This window comes from Oryzias latipes, chromosome 18, assembly GCF_053564925.1.
Source record: "Oryzias latipes strain Hd-rR chromosome 18, Olatipes_Hd-rR_3.1".
Taxonomy (NCBI): domain Eukaryota; kingdom Metazoa; phylum Chordata; class Actinopteri; order Beloniformes; family Adrianichthyidae; genus Oryzias; species Oryzias latipes.
In genome coordinates this window covers 26014465-26036162 of record NC_136254.1, presented here as the reverse complement: position 1 = coordinate 26036162, position 21698 = coordinate 26014465, and the positions used below count along the sequence as shown (strand labels likewise).

The window sequence follows — 21698 nt, the reverse complement described above, 5'->3', positions numbered from 1 at the left end:
TTGTCCTGGACAATATTCATTTTCTGAGTACTAAAATATTGATTTGTTTTGCACTAATTATGGTTTCAAACATTCTTTGACTCTGAAAGTTCGAATTTTACCAAAGTTAAGTTTAGAATGAATTTTTGATCATTAGTGATTTCCTGCTTACTCTCTGTTTAATCTGGCTTCTCCATACGCTTTAGTTTTACAGCTCAAAGTAAAAAATAAACGTCTTGACACAAAAGCTGATCCCGATGATGATGATAATCAATTTGGGATTCTAATGTTTGTGGAACAAAAAGAGATTTGGGTCTCACCCCACATTCTGTCAAAAGTAGCTGCTGTGCCACGACTGGTTATTGCTGCTCCTGTCATTTTCCTCTGAGAATGTGTCGTGGCAAAGGAGCCATTAGAAAATGTCAGCAACCAGAGTATAAATGAAGTTTGTCACGCTCTTTCAAAAAGTGAATGGTTTTAGAGGAGCATGGAGCATCTTTATGATGTCACTGATGGCCTTTTGAAACCTGTCAGAGCAGCACACGTTTCTGATGGATACGATGAACTTTTATTCAATCAAAAACGGGCCTCTGTTGTTATCCGGATCCTTTTTTGTTTGTCCAATATGAAAATAAGTGATACAGCTTTCGATAAAAATCCCTAAAAAAGTCTCAAATTACAAAGTTCTTCATTCATATCCTGGTTTTTGAGGGTCGTGTCATTTATGCAACAGCTTACGCGGCCTTGCAGGGTTGTTTATATGGTGGGAATCAAGTCCTAGCAATGATTAGCACTAAAATGTAACACATAAACAGGGCTTTTTTTTATTTATTTTTTTTTTAGAAGAAATATACAAAAATGGATCAACACTGGCTCTAGCACAAAGGAACCAAACTTTTAGTGCCTGTTTGAGGAATTCAGCAAAAATAATGAAGAAATAAGCTAAGAAACTGAAGAGTTTTGGTTGTTTTTCTGATGATGGAGGTCATTTATAAAGCAAATTAAGATTAAAACTGCATTTCTGAGTATTTCTTTATTCAAATTGTTAAACCGGAACTGTCAAAAAGAAGTGCTGATTAAAAAAGCTTGTAGAAGTGACATAGATGCTACTATGGCAAGCCAGAAGCTCCCTGTTCTGCTCCATTCTGATTCATCCAATCCATGTACGTCTTCATTGTAATCATCTGAGCTGGATACTGGGTTGTCATAGAAAATGAATAGGAACATGAAGTGTATCCATCTCACAATTTAGGGGGCGTTTTTGTGAAACTCTCACGTATTTCCATGTGGACAAACGTAGCTACTACACATTTTAGGATGAGACTGGGTTGTGGCTGAAAACTGTACGTCGAGTCAGCTCCAATATTGCTCGCCTTCTTGTTTTTGCACCAGTAATGTTAGATTGCGTGTATGAGGGCCTGTACGCTAGCAGGAGAGATCGAAAACAAAGGGATGAACTAGCTGGACTACTTCCGCTCTGCAGAAACTATGTCTTAGAAAGCAGCTACGTTTTTTTTTTTTTATTATTTTGACTAAAAACAACATGGTTTTACTAAAAAAAAGACATGTGGGAACACAGTTAAAATAAATAATTGGAGTGTGACTGTAAAAATTAAATTAAATAAATAAAATAAAATGAAGTAACAAATACATCACTGAATGGAACATTTAGTTCTGGCAAATGTTTTTTTTTATTACTAGAAATGTTATAGAAAGTAGGTTATAGATTGGTCATGTTGTTCTTAAGACAACACATTTGTGTTTTATTAAATTTGGAAATTCTGCTTTTTTGTGTGTTTCTTCTTTTTTTTATCCAAAAGAAAATGTAAATTTGTGCTTTCATACGAAAAAATAAAAGAACAAAAAGCCTTGGATTGATTCCCTCCTTCATCAGCAGAATGGAATTGTAGTACTCAGCAGCTAAGGAGGGAGAAGACGAGAGAACCGAGGCACGTGGGTAGGAGAACAGGAAACTAAAGAGAAGATGTAACTGACTCTCCCTTCCCCTGCAACAGCATCAAAGAGGCAAAGTTATGCCGGTCAGAGCATTTGTTATCCAGCTAATCCCCCATCACGCTTTTTCATCAGGTTTGGCTATGAACATTAATTAGACGTTCAAACGGACGCAGCGTTAATAACTGACATATAATGAGAAGCGCTGTGCACAGCCGCAGATGCAGAGCCGAAACCTCTGCGTTTGAAACGTTGTTGTGTTTACCTGCATCTGATTTCATTTATTGATGATTCGGGCTGCTTTTAGTGCCAGCAGCAATATTGTACTGTCTGCACTTTGGTAGATAAATGTGCTCAGATGCGATTCTTTGGGATTGGAAATGTCTCCCCTTCCGTGGCTTTTTTTTCTGGCCATATTTTCTGAATCTGTCCCTGTTCTTTGGCTTTTCTGCCCCACATTTCTTTTTTCTGCTCTCATCATTTGCCTTTAGTCTATCTCAGCTCTTTTTTTCCTCATTTTCAGGGATTCCTAGATGAGCTGAGGAGCAGCTATCTCCACTTTGCAGATTCTCCTCTATATAATAGCCCCCCCCCCATACCATCCCTCCGTCCCCCCCCAACCTCATCCATATCAACACCCTAAAAATCATCCATCCTACTTACCTTCTTCTTCTCAGATTACACTTCAAGTTGTATTACCTGCCCTCATCCTCGCTCTGCCTGCCTTGTCCCTTAATTTCTCCACTGCTTTCTAAGAAGAAAAAGAACTTTCTTTAACATTTTGCCTGTTAAGTACCGTCTTTTCCGCACTATAAGGCACACCTAAAATTCTTGATGATGTTTCCAAAAGGAGTCCCTTATGTACGGATTCATTCTGGTTGTGCTTACGAATGTCGAACACACAGTGGTGTCGGACTGTTTTTCTTTCTTTTGGGAGTTAGCCTAGACCCATTAGCGTTTGTTTTAGCTGTTTTTTTACGTGTTGCAAGCAATGTTGGGAGTTACAGATATTGTAAATATGCTAACGCTTCTGACTATGCTACGCTTCTTTGGTGTTGCGTAGTCGGACTGTGTTTTTTATACGTGTTACTAAATCGGTCTGAAGTAGTGACAGTAACATTTGTTTTCGTGTTATCAGCATGTTTTTTTGTGTGTGTTTGGAACAAGGTGTAAATATGCTAACGAGGCTGTACTGTGTCGAAAACAAGTTCTAGAATGACTGTAAACGCATTTGATAACGGCTGACTGGTGGACTTATATTTCCCTCTTTTGTCTCAGTCATCTTTCTGTTTTTTTACGTGTTGCTAACAAGGTTGGGAGTTGCAGGAATTGTGAATATGCTAACAATTCTGATGTGGCAAACTTGTATAGGTGTTTGACTATGTTTTGTCTGTCATGTTACTAACAAGGTTGGGAGTTATGCTACGTTAACGGATGTTGAGTTTCAATGTTAAGTCAATGTACAGACACAATCTGAGGTCCTGCGGCACGGCGAGGTGGACGCAATGCCTCAATCAATTAGGACTCAGCTTTTGCCACGAGATGTTTTCACCACTAGATCAAAGAGTTGAAAAAAATATCCAATATGACCACTCGATGCAGGGATTTTTTTGTCCTAAACATCGATCCATTTTCTTAACCCGCATAGTTGCCGGATAAAACCCCGGTTACACCGTGGACGGTTCGCCAGCCTGTCACAAGCTATGTTAGCCAGCCGCCCAGTGCACGCATAGCGAGCTCCGCTGCCCAGTGTCTGGCAGAGCAAGCGCGCACCACAGCCCAGGCTGCCGGTCCCTGGGCAGCAGAGCTCGCTGTGCTGGCCCGCCGGCGGTTGGCTGCCTGGCAGACGGAGAGCCTTCATAGCGGGCATTCCAGCTTCATGAACCTATAATGTTTTTCTTATTTTCATCAAGGGAATATTTTAAAAAAGATCATCCAGTTTTATTTTTCTCTCTCTGGTTAATGCTCAAACTGGAGCACAGACAAACATAAGTAACGTTTAAAACGGCCCTCAAGTGTAGCTCTAGAGTTCAGGACAGTGCACCAGGAGAGACTGAATGATCTGGTGAACCCAGACACGGCGACGTGCTTGTCGGCTTCTCTGTAGAGCTCTCCAAAACAGATAAACCCAAGCTACTCGCTTGACATCATCCACGTTTTCCATGATGCGGCAACGAATAAAGTCAAGAAAAACATTGGCCGTTTCTCCATGGCAATAATAATGATAAAAATGGATTGGATATTTCTCCGCTTTTCCAGACGCTCAAAGAGCTTAGAATGTATGTCCATTATTCATTCCCTCCTCATTTATACTTGGTAAATTTGACTTGCGTCAAAAGAGAGGCGGCATATGTGAATTTGATGTCTGGTGTGAATGCAACATTTGCGTAGTCACAGTGACGTTTGGTTTTGGTGTTTATTTCTTCCACATGTTGCAAAGAAGGTTAAGAGTTACAGGTATTGCTAATACGCTAACATGTAGCACGTATCAAAGCGAGTTTCTGTGGACACAGTCAATAAAGTTAGACTGAATGATGGATTTATCTCTGATTTTTGTTTTTTGTCTTGCTTAATACACCTTATAGTGCAGAAAATTCAATATTTCGTTGTCATGATTGCACTTCTGGACAAAATCTTTCCCCTTTTCCTCCTAGTTGTTGGCAGTTTTCACGTTGAAAACCTCCTTAGCATATTACATTGCCACTTTAGATATTTGAATGAATTCTTGTTCCCTGGAACATCCTTGTGAAGTGTTTGCAGATAGATGAAGGCCGTGTTCAATCAGACTTGCAGCATATGAGAGCCAGCGGCGGCACTGCTGGAGAGCCTTGCTAACAGGCACTCCAAGTACATCTTTGGGAAAAACAGGAGATTCTGTTGATTTCCACCCCTTTTTTTTCTCGTTCTTCATCTCTTCTTTGAATGTTTCTAAACTTCCAGCATTGTCGGACTCATCAGACAAAATATGTCTGCTGGTCACTTTGACGTTTCTGAACCCTCCTTTCCAGAGTCTCCCTCCATGTCCCCATTTTTTCACCTCATCTTTAACAATGGATAATACATGTAAGTTATTCCCTCGTCCTATTTATTTATTTTCCTCTCTCAGCTCATTGCTCTTTTTTTTTCCTTTGGCACAGAGCTGAGAAATGATGCACACACACAAATTCCCAGTGTACGGCCGCCTTTATCTTCCAACAGTCAAATCCCCAAAGCCCCCTAAGTCCTCTCTTTGGAGAGTCAGCACCAAAAGCTAAAATCTCTCAGTCAATTTACCAAGCGGCCCAAGTTGTCATTATTTTTTATGCACGCTGCCATGATCTTCTCGTCATTAAAATTCATGCCTTACATAACGATCAGGGACATGATACCTTTGAAAGGAAAAAAAAAAACACACGGGAAAGTAGGCACACTCCCTGCCTCCCTTTGAAATTTATATATATATATATATATATATATATATAAAGGTATTCCTGTCTCCATTTTGGGAGCTGCGATGGTGTGAAGGAATCAAAATGAAAACAAGCCCGAGCTGGGTGTGAAATATTCAAACGGTGGCCTATTTACAAAAGGTTGAGGAGTTTCTGTCTCATTGCCATCACAGGTTTGCATTAAAAATAACAAAAAAGGGGGCACCCCAGAGACCTAAAGCACAGATAAGCGGAGCCTATATGCAAAAAGTGTATTAACAAAAGGTTGCAGCATTAAATTCCAATTGAAATGCAACCAATTTTCAGGACAAAAAGAAGTCAAATCAACTTGAAACGTTAAGGGGACCTAGGTATGTCCGTGCGGTGAAGTTCAGAGCAGCATTTCTGCTATTATATGCCTTAGTCACATGGACACGTATGGGGGGTTTACCAGTACGGGTGCTGGGTTTTTTTGGGGTTGTCTGCTCCATGGAGGGGTGTAGAGAGGAGCAGCCACATCTTAAAGTGAGCGTAGGTGTGTGTCTTGCAGTTCCCTTGTGGCTTATGTGGTCACCTTAATGAAAACAGAAGTGCAATGGTCGCGTATGTGGTAAGTGTACAGTAGGCCTGCACAATTAATCGCAAATTTATCGTTATCGCGATTTCAAGCTGTGAAATATCCATATCGCAACCTTAGTATACCTTAGTACAAACCTTAAATGTACTAAAACCATCTTATGGCAACTTGAACTATTTAATGAATTGAATAAATCTCTTTATGCATTTAACCAATCAGTTGGAGCCCTTCACGTTGTTGATCGACGGGATGGAGCTTTTATGTTACATGTTGTCCTCATAATTACACGACGGTCATTTGGTGAATATTTAAAGGTATTTTGAGTTTTATTTAAATTCAACTTTGGCAGTGAAATGGAATTTTTTTGTTTTGTTTTTGCTATTTGTTAATTTATCTCAAGTTATATCGTCATCGTAATATTGATCACTGATATCGCATTTCGCAAGTTTTCCTCATAGGTGCAGCCCTAATGTATAGTGAAGTATTTGTAAGGATGATGTAAGTTACACGCACTTATGACGTACGTGATGCTGTCGTACGGTGCCCCACGCCACACTCTAGTCATTGGTAAGGTGTGTGCGCCGGCCGACTAATCACGCACAGGGTGTGCACATGATACATAAGTGTGCATAGGATGCCCGCACAAACTACGCTAAGGTTGTCTAATTTCCTCAATTCTAAAGTTAAGTTGACATTCAAGCAACTTCTTCCAATAAGAGTCAATGTAAACATGCGATTCAGGTTTTTGCATTCACAACCCTCAAGTTCACGCTTGAGTTTTTCTGGTTCTACCAAGAAAACAAACTGATGTTGAAAGCACTTTGAAAGGTAAACTAGGTCAAAGTTTGACCAATTAAGGACTTGAATTTTGTAGTGACGTAGGGATGGCGCCCTTTTTAATTCCTGGAAGTGCCAACCAATTTGAAAATTAAATCATGTATTGCTGAATATGTCAAATAGAGCTGTGAGAGAAAAAGCCTGGAGCACAATTTGCGAGATTTGCATTGGTTGAATATTTCACACTTAGCCTTCTTTAGCAATAGAAGCACATGCGCTAGTAAAGAGTAAAAGAAAAAGAGGAAGAAGCCCCGCCCTGCTTGTCCAGTGTGAGCACCATAGGCTCACAAGAACAGCACTAACTTTGCGGAGTGCACAGGGTTTGGGAGAGTTGTAAAAATCTATCTCATCTACTTCACCCTTACTTAACGTTTAATCTGTGCCACTCTAAAATATTTTGTGCAATTTTTAAGTCCTATATTATTATCACCCCTGGGGCAATTCTTTCTGTATGTTTTTTAAATATACCTTTCTTTTTTTTTTTAAATATCCTGCTCTATTATTTCAATCTGTACCGCTGCAACAACACGGGAGGAATAAAAGGATTTTCTTATGTCTTTTTCAAGCGTTCACTATGACCTGTCGATCACAGCGTGCCCACAGAAAATAATGCGCATGAACATTATCTCTTTGGGTTCACTGAGCGGTCTACGGTCTTTTTGTGCGGGCCACCTGCCTGCTCCTTACAGGTTTTCTCCTTTTTCGCCCGCATCCACCCGGAAGCGCCGTTGTGACTAAGGCATCACATTTAGCATGGTCTAGTCATTTCATGTCAAGCTTTGCTTTTTTGATTTGTTAATTGCATAAATTCACCTCTAAGCGTCATCAATTATCCAAATGAAAATGAGGCCATTTGAAGAAGGTGGAGGGGCGAATGTGAGAGCAAAAGTAACATTTGAAGAGGAAGAGGAAGGATGGATTATATTATGGACGGATGAGGAGTCTCAAGAGGGATTCAACCATTGTTACTCAGTCCCTCCTTTAGCAGGAGAGTTCATGTCATGAGTATTTTAAGTGCTCACCATTCCATTGTTCTCCTTTAATCCTGTTAGATAACTCTTTACCTCACTCCTCCTTCTCAGCTTTTTTTTATTTTTTTATTTTCCTTTTCTTTCCTCCTCCACTCGCTGCTGCCCACTCAGCAAACGTCGAGTTGTGCAAGTGCTCTTTGCCGCCAGAGAGGCTATAAGGTGCCTAAACGGGGCAGGGAAAATGAAAGAGAGGACTTGAAAGGAGAGGAAGATGACAAAGATGTGAAAGTGCTCTTAGGTTGGTGTCGGAGGAATCTGCTGGCTTATTCAGGCTCATTTGTTATGTGGAGCGATGAGTGTGGACCAGAGCCAAGACAGCAGGAAGTGAGTTGTGAAGTGGAGCCTGCACAAGCGTTTAGTTAAAGGAGAATGGATGGAGCTCCAAGTAATAAAGTGAAAAATTTGAATAGTAAAAAAACACCTATAAAAGGATTTTTAAGAGGGATTTTTAGAGGAAATCGTAGAAGTTTAGAGTGAATTCAAATTAAGTAAAGTGTTGTTTTTCCTGTACTCTCCATTCATATTTGAGCTGCCCTTTTATTTTCCAAGTCTTTTGTTCTCAGCTCGTTTTACTTGAAGACGGTTACAAATCGGGGGTGTTGGCCCCCCGACACCTCCTTCACGGAGCAGGGTGGACACTTTACTCAGGTGAGGTGGGGCAGCTCTCAAGATGAGGAAAAAATAGGTCAGAAGATTGGAAGATTTCCTGGACCAATGGCACAGACTAGTGGTAAAAGGGCAGAACTGCATAAGAGTTTCATATGTCGAACCTCGTTTTGGAATTGCAATCCTTTTGCTGCGTCTTTTAAGTTTGACGAATGCATCCACTCATTAAGCTATGATAAACGTGTATTGGAAGAGGGTGCTGAGAAGATTTTTACATGACCCAAAAAAATATCCTGACTGTTCCTTGACTCCATAAATCAAAGTGATAGGAACAAATTCCCAAACGTCTGTGTTTTTTGTCCTCAGAAGTGATAAATTGATCCCTGGTTGGCCAATAACCAGAAGCACAAGACAGAGCAAACTTTCCAAAAGATTTATGCCGCGACAACTGTATTTATAGCGGCGGACATGTGAACGATCCACGGAACTAAATCTATTTTCTTTATTCTTCCTCGCGGTACTCGAGAGGCGGAACCTCCTGGGGGCAAACCCAGAGGTGGGAGCATCAGATAAGTCGCGCTTCAGGACAATAGGAAGAGAATATTTGTCACGGAGGCAATGAATCTAACAGCATTACCTGGCGTTTGATTGATGAGCGCGTGATTGTAGTTACAAAGAACCGCAGTCCATGAAAATATGACCTTGGATGGGGCAGAATGTGCTGCACTTGTTAGTACATTCTATCCCCTTTCATTAAAACTGAACTGGAAACGGAGCAGGCTGATGAAAATCGATGTGACTGACACTTCTTAGGGTTTGTCAGCAGTCGCACTGAATGAAGCGGGAGACGGAATGTAGAGGCCGATCTAACGGCTCGCAGACATTAGAGAAACCTTTTAAGGCAACTCCACCAGTCATCTGAATGACGCGAGGTGATACGGTGACAGGAAAAGCAGTCTTTTAAGAGGATGATCAATGCTATCTTCTTTCAAAGTCGGGGAAAAAAAAGCATACTGGCGGTGCGTAGTGGCGTAGAGTTTCCTACCAGCACCAAACGCCAGACGGGACTTCATCCCAGTCTTTGTGTCTTACCCTCCCTCCTCTTCCTCCTCTGACAATCTTTCTCTTTTTCGTCACAATCTTCCCCCTATGTTTCATTCTCAACTTTATTAGATTTTAAAGCCTTTTGTCCCATATCCTTTGCCTTCTTTATCCATGAAACTCTCTCTTTTGCCCCGACAGCACGCTGATGCTGTTGATGACAGATTTGAACGTTAACATTATGCATACTAAGAATATTACGATGGGCTTGGGGAAGGAGGGGTTTCTGCGTGACGGAAACACTGCGGAATGATGGAAAACTCGGCTAATTAGCAGCATTTACCAGAGGATGAGGGACAGAGATGTCATCCGTTTCTTTAGCTATTCATCACATTAATGGACATGTTGCCATTTTCAACGAACGATGACTAACAACAGTTAACTTACGTCTATCGTTATGCACTGAATAGAATTCGGACAAAGCAGAAACTTGTCACAGTTTATCAAGGGAATCAAAATCAGATGACGATAGGACCAAAACCTGCCCAGATTAGGAAAGCATTCTGACAGGAAACAAATCCATCTTTTCTCAATCCAACCCGCTGTGTGACAGTCATAGCTGCTTTTAACGCAGGAGTAGGCGTGAACGCAGAGGGAACAAGTCAAAAGGCGGATCACTTTCCAAATGTTTCATTTTTAGCTGCTTGTTTGGGCTCGACGTGCCACGGCTGACGAGTTTTTGACACAATGGTGTCACATTCCAGGCTGTGATGTTTAGCTGGCACAGAAAAAAAAATAAAAATAAAAAGTAGAGCGTCACACCTGCTGGCAACAAATAAAGAAAGACGCCAAGCGCGCCTGTCATCAAAACTCTGCAGTAATAATAAGTTTGTCTGGGAAAGCAGAGGATCGTAATGACTCATCCTTCTGACGTAGTTTCAGTGAACAGACTTTCACGCAAAGGGGTGACAGCATTTGCTGATGTGGATACAGCAAACCCAATCTTCTCAAACTGCCTTTTGAAAGTTTCTCTTGTCTTAACTTTTTTTTTCTAAATGCAACTTACATCGAGATCACATTTTGTCAAAGTCCTACATAATGGAAATGGTGAAATGTAAGCTTAAGAAAGCATTTCTGAGAATCTCTTTATTTAAAACATTTAGAACAAAAACTGCCCAATTTCTGGTAACACTGTGGATGTATTGAGGTGCATACTCCCCCTAGTGTTGAGGAGTGTGCATTGCGCCGTCACGTTCGCTGAAGCATCTTCGATCGATGTAGTCGGGGTGCTGCTGCTCATGTCTGAGTAAAGGAGTAACCAATCACAAAAATGTCTCCGCCTTGTCAAGTTAGATTGACAGACAGAGACATTCTCCTGAAAAAGCTCTTCATGAAATAAATCAGCCATTGTGAAAAACAGCAACATGAAATAAAAACAAAGTTACTTTGGAAAATATTGATTGTGAAATCCAAGGTTCTGAAAAAAGACGTAGAATTATAATAATATTCCGCATGAATAAAATGAATATTTTAACATGCTGTTTTAAAATAATGAACAGGTTTTTAAAGAAAAATGAAATATATTGAATAATATAATGGCTAATTTAAAATGGGTGTGCAGGTTTTTCACAATTTCATGATCTTTTTAGATATTTCTGAGAGATTTATTGGTTGATTGTGTATTTGCATGAGTTCATATTTATTTATTTAATTAAATATTTATTTATTTAATTTTGAACAGTATAGGACTCCATAAAGTTGAGGTACAGTACTGTATATAGCTAATAAAAAATAAATAAATTAAAAAGGATAAGAATAAATACCAAGATAAAAACATTACTTATACATACCACACCATAAAAACATTAGTTACAATGACAAATAAAAAGACGGTCCCTTCAGTGTTTCCATAAATTTGACTGGAAGCGCATGGCACTAAATCTAATGTTACTTATAGCCAATGAGAGTATTTTCTGAAGTATTTAATCTGCAGATAAACTTAAACATGAGTGAGCGTATGCAAGCCCAGAGAGTGTTAATTCTGAGAGAAATGAACAGTATCTATTCTTTCCAAATGAACCTATTTGAAAGGGGGAAAAAAGTTTTAGTTGACACCTAACAAAGTAATCATTTGAAGTTTTGGCTCATACTCATCAGTTGCAACCTTTTTTTTTTATAGAAAGAAAAAAATTAAAAAGATTTGATTTACTGCTTCAAAGCACACAAGGATAAGAAGGAGATGTGAAAAGCGGAGCAAAGAGCACAAAAAAAGATGGAAAATTGAATAAAATCACATTATGTTCAAAAAAACATTGCATTAAACTTTAAATGGGTACTCAAACATTCCTTAACAGTAGCCCTGCATAACCCATAAAATAAAAATGGAATCATCCGTTCACTGTCCTCCTATCCCCTGAGGTTTGTTTCCATGTAATGGGAGGCCATTATTCCTATACTTAGTCAGCAGTAAAGTTAGCAGTGAGTTATGTGCTACCGATAACTGACTGAGATCCTCCCAACAGTCAGTCAGTGCGTTAAAAAAAAAAAAAAAAGCACATAATGCTTCATATTTTTATCCAAACTACTCCCACTTGGCTTGCATTTGGATAGGTCCCATCTTCACCCTCATCTCAACATCCTGGTAGTTTTATGAGTCAGGGTGGTGTCTCTGTTGGTTACTTTTCATAAATGAACGATTTATGACTGACGTGCAGCCAGGAATGCTGATGCTACTGTCAGGGTGCAGAAATACTGTCGGGCCTGCCTCATATTTAATGGAGACTGTAAAGTCCTCCAGTCCACGTCCTAACTCACTCTCCCTACAGTGTGTGTTCACGCAGGGAGCCAGCTATCATCCCATAACTGGCAGTCGCATGCTCAGAATGGCAAAATATTATAGATGACGTCAGGGTGGTAAACTTGCTCAGTGTGGCACTAAAAAAAAAGCCCATTTTCACACTCGCAGGATCATGCATCACGTTCCGGATCTAATAGGGCATAAGTGCCCCACCGCCTGCACCAGAATTCCTTTTCACAGCAGGAAACTGGAACACTTCATGAGCTTCCGGCGTTCCAGTTATGTCCTCGAAAATCCATTCGCTGCAAATGCACGCGCTGCAGCGCCCTATTCCAATTTGACGAGCGTAAGATGGGAGTTCATTAGCGCAAAAGCAGCTACATCGATTTCTTCAGGACCTACTTTTTTGCCATCCGTCATGCGAACTTCCCAAACAACCAGTGCTAAGTTATGGGGAGTTTAATTGCAGTAGACAGGGGTCCATTAGCATAGCTTCTTGGGTGGCCATGGCCATGTTTCTCTAAATCATTAAGCTAATTATACAAGCTAATTAATCAGTATGCTTGGAATGGGGTGCGTGAGCAGGCACTCCTCTTTGTTGGCTTGCATAATGAAAGGAGACCATTTTTAGATGGTGCTGCTGCGGCAAACTTTGATCTCCAAAGTAAACACGCACTTCCTGCATCTCAAGGGTTCAGCCAAAGTAGAAAAAGAAATGTCTGATAAGTAATAAAAAAGTCAAACATTCATATTGGTTGCACCTTGAAGATGCATGGTATTGCACAGCCGGATCAGAACACTCGTCCATCATCATTTTTGTTTGTTTCATCTTTACGCCGGACATAAGAGAAAGGAGCGAGCTGTCAATCACATGTATGACATTTGATTAGAAAAAGAGCCTTGTTTGCATTACTCTGCTTTATGTAGGCAGAGACTGAGGACTGGTAATATCAACGTGGGATGTATCGAGTCATGTCGTTTTTCCCCTCGTATGCTCTTCAGCAAAAATATTCATGCTTTTTTTTAAATTTATTTATTTATTTTTTGCACTCATCTCGTGCATTGCTGCTGGAAGGTGTCAGTTATTTCCACACAGACGCAAACACACGCTGCCATCTTGTCTTCGGAGTTAGGTGGAGGCACTGTCAGCATTCATGCCGGAGTCTATTTTTAGTAGCTCCCGTTATGCACGACAGAAAATCAGTTGTTTTTTTGTTTTTTATAGGCTGATAACGCAGCATAGAATGTTATCAGCGTGTCGTAGACTTCATGTTCACTTTTGGATTGGCTGCAATAAAAAATAAAAAAAAATAAAATAACAAGCATAACCGGTCCTGACCTCTTTATCTCTTTACTTGCAGGGAAATTCAGAGGAGTTCTGTTCTTTCACCGCTCTGGTCTGAGGCAGCAATTGCAACAGCTTATTTTAAACTGGTAAGTATTTTTTTTCCTTTTTTGTTGACAAAAAAAAAAAAAAAACATATTCAGTCTAACAATCCATTCATAAAACCCCACAAATGGCCACAATCCACTTTGTGGTGTTTAAATGTCAGAGCTCTGAACAATATATGAATAAAAAAAAGGTATGCGAACACAGGAAAATCAAATAAGGGGTCAACAGACTTTATCATTTTAGCATAGATCCAGACATGAAAAAATACAAGTTTTGACACAGAAAAATGGTTTCTCCACTTTATGTCTTTCAGTATTTTCTTTGCCGTTCCTCTTCATCCTCTCTTTTTAAGCCAGCACAGTAAATGCCACTATCCCCAGCTTTCCCCACAAATCATTTTCAGCCATTTGACAGTTTATGTGAAGAACCAGAGTCGAATTTTCGTGGCGGGAACATTGTTCTTTCAGCCTCGTAAGTTGGTTAAAGCAAGCCGATAGCGCCCTCTGGAGTACAGACATCTCCACTGCTGCTGCTGTCGGCTCCCACATTACTGTTGCTGCGATGGAGACTGACAGGTGCTGGCAGCGCTTTTTTACTTATTTATTTATTTATTTTTAGGTCAGCTTGTGAACATCTGAAGAGCTGCAGCTGATTTTAGTTTAGAGGGAAACCAAAAATAAAGGAGGCTATGTCACTTTGCCAAAAAGTCTCCATCTTTGAAAAGAACCTTTTGTGTCAAAGGGACGTCGTTAGCGATTCCAACATTCAAATTCCCCTGCTTGGTCTCATGCGGGGGACGGCTCCGATTTTTCCCCTCGCATTTTCACTTGACCACGAATGTTCCCCTTCGCCACCACCAATCAGGAGGTCTGAAAATGTCTCATTATCATCAGCATTACAGTGGCGGGATCATTAAAAGTGCAGTTGGTGTCCTCTGGAGCTGGAGCGAAGTTCCCCTCCATCACGGCGGCGTTTCTCAGATCATTGAGCAGAGCTGTGGATTCCCCCAGAGGACGTGCACGCCAAGCTGTAATTGGAGCATTCGTGTTGCTGCGAGTTACTGTTCCCTGGGCACAAGCCAGCGCAACACCAGAACATTCTTGTACATGTCTGCAGGATTTCCTGTGAACTTATCAAACAAACTCGCAGGAAAAGTATGTTGAGATCAAATCAGCAATGCACTGTTGCACTTGGGGCCAACACAGCCCTCGCTTTGATTTTTGTCTTTTTTTTTGCCATCACTCACATTCAGCCTTGCGACTCAAATAGGTAAATCCAAGTTTTTGTTGGGATTGTACTAGTATTAGATGAAGCTATTATTATGTAAATCTATGTAAGCCCCACATACTCCTTCATGAGATTTAAGGGACCCGTATTTTTGGGGTATGATTTGCATTTTTTGCACAGTTTAACTGGGGGGTGCGCCTTGCACTCAATTATGACTTATATTTAACTTATTTTTTTATTTGTTTTTTTTATTTTTTCCATTAAAAATAAATATTTTTATATTCCATCCATTTGTTTTATTATATTGCTAATTTTTTTTAGCTCCACAACTACAGAAATAAAAGATCTTACACAAGTTGTTATGCAATGGTAATGGGCGGCAGAGTGAAGAAAACTTGTTTTGTGGCTCTTTTTCATCATTTTAATTTAAGGGAAAAAAGAAAAAAAATGTATGTTTATGTACCGTAAATTCCGGACTACAAAGCGCTCCCGATTATTAGCCGCACCCACCCATTTTCACGTGTTTAACTAATTTTATACATACACAAGCCGCGTTGGGGTACAAGCCGCATGAATTAGGCAACATTGTCATCCTGACGGATCACTTCCTGACTCAGAGTGTAAGTGTGATTTATTAGCACACAGTGGGTGGAGTCATTTTTGCCTCAGGCTCATGTCTTTGAGTTTATCTGCATCTGCCAAACAGTATGCACCTCTATTCTGTTCACAAGTTCCTCAGTTATGGTTTTTATTTTTGTTATTTTTTTTTAACTTATTGACAATCTAGGTATCACACATAAAATTTCCAAACCCGTTGGTGATTTTTTCACGCTGCTTTTAACTATTGCTTTTATCTTGAAAGCTTCATCATATTGTAGCGGCGATCACGTGCACGTTGGGTCTAATGGCACCAAAGGATTCTGGGATGCGGCTGGACATGCGTGTTTCGTTTTGTTGAACCATGACTGAAGTGTCTAAGACCTGAAGTCAAGTCCATGCTGTTTGGCTGCTTAGAGGTGTGTTGAAAAACAAATGACTTGTGTTTGATGTTAGAGAATTCAAACCATTCACTGTGTCCAAAAATACGTACACGGCGGCCGCCAATAAAATCCAATAATTAGCCGCGTCACTGAATAAGCTGCAGGACTGTAAGCGCAGGAAAAAAGTAGCGGCTTGTAGTCCGGAAATTACGGTATGTTAATTTTATGTCTAATTATGCTAAGTTTGATTAGTTATTCTACGAATGTATAACTGATGATTGTATTGTTTTTGTGTATTATTCCCATTTGATTGCTTGAAATAAACCATTTCAAATCAAATTCAAATCAAATGTTATAGATACAAACGAAACAAACGTCCATTTTAAATGTGAATTTAGCCCAGTGTTCACTCTTTTTTGCTGCTGTTTAATAGCGCGTGTCCACCACCTACAGTTGGCAGAGGCTTGGTGCCAAATATTGAAGCAGTGCAAATCTTGCTCCCGGCTTTTTCTTTCACAGCTCTGCTCCAATACATGAAAGACTTGGTGTCATAGAATTTCTTCTGGGCACTAACCGTGAATATTCATTTCTTCTCCATTAACACATTTTCAAATGTTTGGAACTTTCGAGGACTATTGTTATCTATTCTGTTATTATTTTTGGCCTTTCGAGATGAATTGTCTGTTCTTGGTCTCGTATTTAAAAAAAATAAACTTCTTCCAAATGTGCGACTTATTTTTTTTCCCCATTTATGCATTGCTTTTTACTGTTGCTACTTATATACCGGAGCAACTTATAGTGCGGAAAATAAGTTAGTTATAACAGCAGTAAACAATTCCTGTGGAAACCTAAGACAGAAAATAACCGACTTAACCCACTAGTTGTTAATGACAGCAGCAGACTTGAAGAACGCGCACCCAGTCTGAGGCTGTTCTGATGTCAATTCCAACAACCACCGAGGTGTTAAATTTAGATGAAATTTACAGTTACCTTATAGAAATACAGAGTTGCAGAGTCTTGCTAAACGGGTCACATTTGACCAAAGACTGCGCACACCCGGGCCTGTCAGACCAGGTTTGGTTTCCTGCATGAAGCAGAATTTGCTGGAGTGCCAGTTGACCTGGTTTAGAGTTCTAACAGACCTAGAAACGTTTCTGTCAACTCGTTAAAACCTGCTTACAATAAGATGAGCTGAAAAACGTTACAAAAAATGTACATATTTATTTAAAAAAAATGCATAGGATTGTACCACACCTGTGTTATGGACATACTAGATTCAGATGTTTGGCATCATGTCTTTTTCAAACAGAGCTGTGATGATTTATTATACTGCTGGGGGCAGATTTGGACTTTGATGAGCTCACATGACTTACATGTTAGACCGGCACTGTTTTGTGCCCTCTGGTGAGTGGGTGGTGTGCCAAAAAGGAGGAAATACAGACAGCAAAACACAAGCAGCTCTCACAGATGAAAACACAATTTACATAAACATAAATCATGACTGTCCAAATGTGTGTGTGTCTATCTATCTATCTATCTATCTATCTATCTATCTATCTATCTATCTATCTATCTATCTATCTATCTATCTATCTATCTATCTATCTATCTATCTATCTATCTATCTATCTATCTATCTATCTATCTATCTATCTATCTATCTCTCTCTCTCTCTCTCTCTCTCTCTCTCTCTCTCTCTCTCTCTCTATCTCTCTCTATCTCTCTCTATCTCTCTATCTCTCTATCTCTCTCTCTCTCTATCTCTCTCTCTCTATGTAATTATTATGCACAACCATTTATTGATCTATTCAGTTTTTTGTTTGATCAGATATCTGATGAGCTGTCATTGTACTTTAATTTTTCTTTTTACTTTAAGATGGCATAAGTGATGTTCTCCCTGTGAGAAAAATAAAGTTCAACTCAATTTTATTAAGCTAAATGGGCAAAATTGTATTTTTATTAGCATTCATTTATGTACAGAGACACATATTCGCTTAAAGTAAATAGTAAAGAAAATATTTCTAAATAATTAATGTATCGCTTTCATCAATCTTATTTTTGCAAAAAAAAAAAAAAAAATCAAAGATTTACCATAAAAGAAATCTAACCAGTTTTTAAAACATCCTCTTTGTCTTTGCCTCTTTGAGAAATGTACCGACTGAACAGATGAATACTCACGTAAATGTATCCTTGACCCTAAACTACTCTTTACTGTCTTTGTTGTTATTCTGGTTGATTTTGTATGAGAAGTTGACAGTAAAGTTGTGAAGAACCTTATCTGTGCGTTTTTGTTTCCGACATACATAAATGTAACTCAGTTGTCTCTTCTTTCCAGGTGGGGTCAAAGGGGGGGCAGTGACTTAAGTGGTGTGTCGGCGAGGTGAAACTGCAGCGGCGGGCAGCATGTTGGCATTTGCTTGAACCCAACAAAGAAGCCTTTGTTCTTGGTGAGTTTGTCCGTTATGTGTTGGGTTTCAGTAGACCACACAGTCAGTAGGTCAATCCCTAGACAAGCCCTTCTGTGTTCAGCTAAACCTTTGAGGCTGCTAAGCTATTTATTTGTTTAAGAAAATTGAAACAATAAAATAACACCAATAAGATAAGTGTTGCAAAAGGAGCATTGGTATTTAAAGCAGCTGATAACAAAAGCTGCTTTTGTAAAACAAGAAAAAGAAAAGAAAACTATTTCTGGAGATTATCTTTTTTTCTGAAAGTATTTTAAAAGTTTTAAAAAACAAACTTAGAAGTCAGATTTTTACTATCATCTTTTACTATCATCTTTATGATTTCAGAAGTTCAAAGAACTCTTGTAAGCAAGAGTAAATTCTACATTGTAAAACCATTGACTGCACATGGGATTTGGACTAAGTAAGTGTGATGTCATCCATAGAAAATTGATTATTTTCTGGCTTCAACTAAATGAAATCAATTCAGTCGCCATTTTTTTTTTTTTGCCTGGAGGCCATGTTAATACCTTTAACCTGGTAACATGGAAAAATCCTAGTAAATAAGAGAAATCAACAAACACACAAACAAAAGCAGTTTCACTCAAATAACAACATTTAGAATCCAAAGGAAGAGGATCAAGACACAGGAATTAGACATTCACAAATCACAGATGTTGAGAAGGGATATGGAACTACCTGCAACAGTAGTAACATGTAAGCAACCTTTTTAAGTCATAAAAAATAAAATAAAAACTACACAACCATCAGCCAAATTCAAGCTGCTGTAGTTAAATGAGTATCCTTTTTTTTGTCTTTTCGGCACGATTTAAACCTTTAACATTGGAGATGTCACCGGTGACACCTAAATGACAAACGGTCTTTGACACATCATAAAATCTTTGAACATTTACGCAATCATCATGAATTAGTGGATTCACACACAACTTCATGCCCATGTTGCGGGAAAGTTCTCATGACAGCCCCCCCCCCCCCCCCCCCCCCCCCCCCATGTCACGTTAGCACCAAAAATGGAAAATGATGGTCCTTCTACTCACTTAACCCTTGTGCAATCTTAGATGACCCCACCCTTACATTGACGTGTTCTCCCAACCATGACAAAGGTGGATAAAGGTGGAAAGATTTCATGTAATCCATGGACACCAGTGAAGATCACAAATCATTGAAGAAAAAAGGTTCAGAGCACTCTCTAGTGGGTCTAGATGACCCAACTCCCAATGTTAAAGTGCCTAGGATATCACAAGGGTTATGAGTGTGTCCCACCAGTCACACGGTCAGCCATGTTGAAGACATAGTCATTATTCAAGCTCTTCATATAACCAACAATTGAAAATATTGTACTTGAGATGATAATTTTAGAGGGGAGACATGTGCAGTTGGAAAGACTTGGATGTGATCGACTCGCAAGCCTACATTGGCTTCCTCATTTTAGCAGGAGTTCACAAGTCAAGTTGTTTCCCACATGCCCACACCACGAGAAGTATCAAAGTTCTCGTGGATCCCCTGTCATGTATCAACTCAAAAGCATCAACTCTGCACCTGGGGTCAAATTGACCCTAGAGGAACACCAATGCATGCAATATGTGTTCAGCACATTGGAAAATATATCATCATGATAATCTTATGCTTAATCAGTTGTCACCATTAAATTAGGAAACGTCATGAAATATTAGGCAAAAAACAAAAAAAGTCAACTATTATTTTTCGTATGATAAACATTGAATAGGGTCAAATTGACCCCAGGATAACAGGAGGGTTTCAAAGAACTTACTACTAAAAACTGTTGCATATCATCGCAAGACTGCTTTTTTTCCCCACTTCCGAATCAACTAAAATGATGTTAGTGTTCATAACGTCAGTGGTTAAAGAGCTACGGTAGTCAAAAAAAAACACAGGAGATAAACTCCCATGTAAAAGGGTCAACTGAGGTCTGATATGAGAAAATCCCCGACCTGAGTGTGTGCTGTGATGTAGCTGAGGAAATAAATTCAGTTGGGTATAAATATTTCACAGTGAATACACGGAGGGCCTTTTTTTCCCTATAAATTATTATGTAGTCCAGCTGCTTCATGCCAGCCTCAGAGTATATCTCGCTCAGCTTCACGCTGCAATAAGCTGCGGCTGGGGAATCGTGGTTACAGACCTGCAGCACATAACTAGCCATGATACCAGGAATCCATCACACTCACGTCTCATGTTGTGACGTGGTTGCATTGCAGCAGGCTCAGCCGCATAAAAAGACGAAACGCCAGAGGGGAAAAAAAGAAACTTTTGGTAATAAAAGGTGCAAAAAAAAAAGGGTTTTCACATTTGAGATGAGCTCAGAGGATTTTCTGCACGTGAGAGCGAGGCTGAAAGGTAATGCTCGCTGAACCGGATGGTCTGGAAGAAAGAGTTAATTGCATCAACTTTCTACGCTTCCTCACACAAGAGGAAATTCCGATGAATGATGATGAGCCCATTTGATCTACATCAGTAGAACAAGGACGTGAAATTAGTCCACCTTTTTTGCGTCCCTGTTAAGTCACTTTTCATTTGCATTAGATAATCATATAAGTCAGTGGAGCGTGAAGTTAATAGTTAATACATATGATTGTGCTCGTACAATAAGAGCAAACGGAGATCGGAATAAGCATCTAAATGGGAAAAAGGACTTTAGCTCGGAATGCAGCGATGTCAGACTGACAGAAGAGGGAGAGAAAAAAAATCCTAGGCAGGTTGGGCCTTTTGGTGATTAGCCAAAAGCATAATCCCCAGACTGCTGACATATTCCTTTTGAAAACTGCCTGTCTGAAAAAGTCTGATATGCATTGGAAAATGGATCAAATCTGTTTCAGGTCAGATAGCAGCCAGCACTGTCCCAGGATGAGTCTCTGCTAAGCCACAAAAACACCAAATTACAGGCTGAAGCAGCGGCCAAAGAACGTCAAGAAAATAAAGGAGGCAGAATCATTAAAATGACGAGTAAAGATAATCCCCACATGACTTTCTGTCAAATCTTTACCTGCTGCTAGAGCTCATTCTGTCTGACTTTAAATCGCTTTTCAACAACTCAAATCTAGAAGTTAAATTGATTAATTTTCATAAATCTGATTTTTTTTTAGATTAAATTAAGAACTAAAAGAAAAAAGCAAAAAAAAAAATATTTAAATATAATTTAGAATTGTTTTGTATATGTAGCAGAGTCGTCGTGTGAGTACCAAAATTAGTGACATTTTTCATAAACGTATTGTAGCCACCTACAACTAAACAAATAAATATGCAGAACATGTTTATTAACACAAATAAAATCCAAGGTTTACTATTTCTAGTCACAAAGTAAAAAAATTGATAATTTTGCCTTTTTTTTACATTAACCTTTAAATGATTTAATGCCACAAAAAAACAAAAAACACAAAAAAAGAA

At 39.4% G+C, this 21698-nt stretch overlaps 1 protein-coding gene across 12 annotated transcripts in view; it reads left to right on the top strand.

The window, feature by feature from the left end:
- The window catches only part of LOC101165843 (receptor-type tyrosine-protein phosphatase delta), a 496394-nt gene that overhangs the window by 186991 nt on the left and 287705 nt on the right, over positions 1–21698 (top strand). For all 12 annotated transcript variants that reach the window (XM_078936119.1, XM_078936115.1, XM_023966324.2 and 9 more), the window contains 2 exons: positions 13590–13662; positions 18164–18275. The gene's annotated coding sequence lies outside the window, so the exon portion shown is untranslated. The remainder of the gene's footprint in view (positions 1–13589; positions 13663–18163; positions 18276–21698) is intronic.